Raw genomic sequence first — 6,000 nt, forward strand, 5'->3', positions numbered from 1 at the left:
AATTGATAACATAATCCAACATTTGAAAGTATTTATCACCAGAACCCCAAAAGAAGGCGGTTTTTTTTTTCTTAAAAATTATTGAATCTCGAACGCATGAATTCGCCGTTCGGAAGTCTGTGGAAAACGACGTAATGCTACGACTTTCGCAAGGCGAATTCATTCGTTCAAGATTCAAAAATCGGTCCCCTGGACTCATTTTGTGGCGGCTGGCGAGAGAATGCACAGAGCCGTGACGTGACGAGTGGCAGAAAACAGGGGAGGCCTTTGCCCAGCAGTGGGACACATTATAGGCTATTAAAAAAAAATCTCTAACCCTTTCTCTTTTACTTTTACTTACTTTTACAAAAGAAAATCATTCAAATTTTAAAAATATGGCCTGGATAATCTGGGCGACACTTGACCGACACTTCTGTGCCTATTTCTGTCATTATTTTGAAATAGGCCACTGTAAAACGGTTCGTATTATAATTAAGCTATTATACTACTCTTAAAAAGTCCTTCCATTATTACGTCACGTTTATCTAGAAAATAAAGAAGAGAGAAGGCACGCCCAAAGCATTTCACTACGTGAGGCCATTAAGAGATTTCGGAGGTAATATAAGACTTTTGTTACGAAAAAAGTCACTAAGTGCACCGTGGCTACCGTGAGATTTTAATATATGTAGAATAAAATAGAAATAATAGAAAATATTTACATACATACATATAATCACGCCTGTATCCCATAAAGGGGTGGGTAACGCACATGAACTACTAAGATTCAAGCCCCTCTTGGCAAAGGGTTGAAAGAAATATCCAAATTGTGACATTGCAGTGACAGGTTGCCAACCTCTCGCCTATGCCATAATTTAACCCATATCCCACAGTCGACTTCTACAACACCCACGGGAAGAAAGGGGGTGGTGAAATTCTTAACCCGTCACCAAAAGGGGGTCGGGGGGTCAGATAATATTTATGATAATAAAAACTTACTTACTTCACTGGCTCAGCGACCCAAAAAGGATCTTGGCCTACGACACAAGAGATCGCCACTCTGCCCTATCCTGCGCCACTTCACGCCAGTTGAGTAGGTACACCAAGTGCGGACAGGTCTTTCAGGGCTTCCTCGCACCAGCGATATCTGGGACTATTGCTCCATTATTGGAGCTGATGACCTGGGGCTATTGGCTCAAAATAAAAGGGACCTGGAGGCCATGGCTGGAATTGTTTAGCAGGAAGGGGAGAAGATTGGTCTCGCAATCAACCGCCAGAAGACCGATAATAAAAACAATAAATATATATTATTTTACTTGATAGGAAAATTTTATTCATTGTATGAGGAAAGCGCTTCCAACACAAACATCTTCGGCTCGCCGTTTCACTTCTCCAAGTCACATTTACCTGCTAATTAAGAAATACTGTAAAACATGGAAATTATTTCGATTCAGTAGTTGAACCCTCCTTAGAAATAAGTACACAGCAAAATGGAGTGTAAGAGAAATAAGAGTTTTAAAAGACACTCCATCATAGTTTGGACAGACCATCAAGTGTGAATGCGACCGCTGAAAGTGAACGCAGCCGACGCGCGCGAAGGAGGGTAGATCGCGCGCTGTCTACGCAACTTTAACATCCACTCGCCTTCTTCAGTTTCCCGTGATCATGCATGATGCATGCAACTGCGTCGAAACGAAATATATCTATATCCCGGTCAATATAAGTCTAAGGAGTGTACAAGTTTCTAATGTGTTGGCACCCCTTGAGTTGCAGGCGTCTATAGGTTACGGTGACCACTTTCCATCAGGCGGACCGTTTGCTTGTTTGCCACCGACGGCGACGTGGTATAAAAAAATGACCCGGTACAAATTACATACTTTACCGTTCTAAAACATAAAAAGAAATTGTAAAATCTAAGTATTTTAGATAATAAGGATAGTTTATCTAATATGTACAAGAGTCCATAAATTTAAGAGGGTAAGGTCGGCACATAAAATTGAAATAGTATGAGATGAGGTATGACCCTCGAAGATAGTATTTTGAGCTCTGGATGTTAAATTACCATAATATTATTAGGTTCAAGAAAGGAAGACGGGGCAAGTTAACTTTGCAAGGTTTTTGCATTGATATTATAAAGATATCATTAATGTTTAAATTATATTTATAAAAATAAGATGTACTTAATAATAATGGCAATCCGCAATCTCTGCTAACCCCTCTGGGGAACAGGCGTGAGTATGTATGTGTGTATGTTACCTACATTACGCCACTTTCAAAATACAATGTAAAAATATTAAAATAACAAAAAACTTTATAAACATGAAATAAATGTCATATACAAAGAAAAAGTGACCAAGGTGCAAGGCCTCTTTGTAAGGTTTCTTTGCATATGACATATTTTACTTAAAAATAAAATTATTTTTTATGAAAATAATTCAATTTCGCTTAAAACAAAAAACTTAATAAAAATAAATCCGCAGTGCAATTGAAAGTAAAGACAAACTAAACATAAATAAAAAATAATTAAAAATATACAATGTAAAGATGTTTAATTATGAAAATGATTGCAATTCACTCGAACCAGTTCATCTGAAGAATAAGCAAACCATTCTAAGAATAGAAACAAAGACCACTCACTTGCATCCAGTGAACCAAAGATCTACGGCAAAGGCGAAAGGGCAAAGGGCGCTCATTGGCTCGTGCAGAAAGCAAGCAACGGCACAGATAATTTAGGGTAGACATTTCATTTGTCACTTTCATCAGTTTTTGTACCAAATAGCACTCAGTATAACGTGGTATACCATGCAATGCATAAGATGGTGTAAGACTAATAGCAACTGTTCAAAAATAAAATTGTCTCTTAAGAAACTCATCATCATCCTCGTTGCGTTATCCCTGCATTCTGCCCCGGCTTATGGGAGTCTGGGGTCTGTTTTGACGACTAATCCCAAGATATGGCGAAGGCACTAGTTTTACGAAAGCGATTGCCATCTGAACTTCCAACCCGAAGGGTAACTAGACCTTGGAATTAGTCCGGTTTCCTCGCGATGTTTTCCATCACCGAAAAGCGACTGTCCAATATCAAATGGCATTTCGCTGAAATCCAAAAAACTCATTAGTACGAGCCGGGGTTCGAAACCGCGACCTCCGGATTGAAAGTCGCACGCTTTTACTGCTAGGGCACCAGCGCTGGTTATCTACTAATGCAGCATTGTTAGGGACTACAATGATAGGATTCCTAATTACTTGATTTTAGACAACCTTACATAATCGAAATCAGAGACATCATAATAGGCCTGTACGGAGTGAGTAGTCGATGCTATTCATCTATGGCAACGGCAAGGGTCAGAATCATTCACCGGCTCGGTAGGCTTCAGAGCCGTGAGTACATTTCAAGGGATCAAACGCACCGGTTAATCGGACTGGATTCTTGAGCGGTGTCCGACCAGGCGTTTGTGAAGCCCAAGGAAAGGAGCCATTGTTTGTTGAATTCTGGAGTGTTGGAAGATGCATTGTCTTGGAAAACTAGTGGGCCAATTTTTGAATTTCGGCCATTCAATTTCGTGAAATTCGTTCAATAATCGTCACTAATAGCGATTTAAACTCTATTAACAGAATCAAAAACGAGTGGTCATTATTACCACTAGATTTAGAATTCCTAGCCGTCCTTATTCAAAAATAGCATGACGTCGTACTCCACAGACTTTCGAACGGCGAATTCGTGTGTTCGAAATCCAAAAATCGGTCCCTAGGTTGTATAAACACGTTAAACATTCGTGAGACATATTCAAATAATTGTGTCCGTCAGGATGGCGTGAGAGATGTCTGAATCGTCACAACATTTGCACCAAATAACTGTACCTGAACTGTACTAAACTGTACCTATAGCGAAGAAAACTGTACCTCAAGCAATCACGCATTAAATAGATAGTTTCATAGACACGCCATTCTGACGTCAGGTTGGCGCGCATAGCCGTGTATCGCCCCAACGTGTGGGAACTATGTTCTGGATCATATATCAATAAACTGTACCTAAACTGTACTTCATAAAACTGCCAATAATAATATTTAAATCACACGTGATATCGATCAAATCAACAATATTTTTATTTATTGCTTATTTGTATGTTTTGCCTACCAATTTGCAACAGGCGCTTGTTTCTCGTAATACATGTAATAAATGCACATAAATTATTCATTACTTCTGCCTTAGTGCGTTTTCACATTATCCGATCCGATATCGGATGTCGGACCGTTATCCCATACATTACAGGCGCCAGCTTGGAATTTTTCTATTGAAATCTTTCCGACATCCTAGTGATACTCGTACTATATTGCGAGAAAACTGCTAAAAGAATGGCCGTGACCGCGTTCGTAATTTATCATACCCAAAAATGTCACGGGCACACGTCTCGTAGGTATGATTATTTACAGACTGAAGGTTACTTTGAGAGCAAGATTGTGGGACTTTATATAACAGAATATATGATATTATATATATTTAATTCTTTAGGCTTCATGTGAATGAATTGCAACACAATACCTATTGTTTGCAGGTTCAAGAAATTTTTACTTATTTGGTATAACGATGTAGGGAACAAATCAAATTATTTTATTAAATATTTTTTGATTTTTCTTTTTTTTTAAGTAGTAACACTACTGTATATAAAGTATAAACTGAAATAGATACCATACACTAAAGAAAAAGCGATCAAGCCCACTGGTGGCGAAGCCGGGAACGCCATATCTATTTCAGTTTATTATTTGGTATAATTTCATAAAACTTCTTAGTTATTTTAAATAAACAAATAAAGGACTCGTACCTACACAGATTGATTAAGCTGCACGGTACCTAAGCTCAAAAAGTTGGTATTCAGATAACTTTATCTACTTCAGAATTTCGATTTCTTTCAACCCCCTTCTAACCCCCGACACAAAAACGACGGGGTGTTATAAGTGTGACGTGTCTGTCAGTCTGTTTGACTGTCTGTGTGTGTGTGTGTGTGTGTCTGTCTGTGGCATCGTAGCTCCCGAACGGATGAACCGATTTCGATTTAGTTTTTTTTTTGTTTGAAAGCTGAGTTAGTCGGGAGTGTTCTTAGCAACGTTTCATAAAAATCGGTGCTCTATGTCGAGGTCGGGGATTTTTTCAAAATTTTAATTGCCAAGAGTGACACTGAACTTGTAGTTCATGTGCTCTGCCTACCCCTTTATGGGATACAGGCGTGATTATATGTATGTATGACATGTATGTATGTACATCTACTTAATAGATATAGATAGAAAACGTCCAAAAGCAAGTGCTCTCAGCGGAATTCGAACAAAGGATTGTCGGCCTTGCATGGCTACTAAGCCATACCGGTCGTTTTAGTTCATCGTTAGGTTTTCGGAACCTGGGAAAATGTTTGCCCAACACATTGAAAACACCCATTACACATAAGAAACGAAAACATATATTTACTTCCCTGTTATTTGTACTCGTATGTATCATACCGCCTTGTTTACGTAATAACAAGCGTTTAACTGCCCATAAAACACGATTTATTACAGGCAACATACGCAATACCTCCGTATTCGGTTTTAAGACTCATTTATGGTCTTATTGAAATGTGTTGAAATGCTGTCTTCAAGGTAATGTAGGTTTTATAACTGAAAATGTGGCTTTTTTTTTTATTATAAATGGGCTTACTCTTGACCACAGACTAGCCAAAGGCAAAGACGTGGCCTACGATGGAGTGAGCTCGCCCAGAAGATGCCTGTTCACTCTTGATTTGAAGGTTGCCGGGTTATTTTCCTATTTATGTGACATTTAATATACGTCACATGTGGACTCATAACTGACATTATTTTATAACCTAACCACAAAATTAAAATTTTGAAAAAACCCCCGACCGCGACATAGTAGACCGATTTTCATGAAACATGGCTAAGAACACTCCCGACTTACTCAGCTTCCAGACTAAAAAACTAAATCGGTTCATCCGTTCGGGAGCTACGATGCCACAGACAGACACACAGACAAGA

Source organism: Leguminivora glycinivorella, chromosome 15, assembly GCF_023078275.1.
Source record: "Leguminivora glycinivorella isolate SPB_JAAS2020 chromosome 15, LegGlyc_1.1, whole genome shotgun sequence".
Classification (NCBI taxonomy): domain Eukaryota; kingdom Metazoa; phylum Arthropoda; class Insecta; order Lepidoptera; family Tortricidae; genus Leguminivora; species Leguminivora glycinivorella.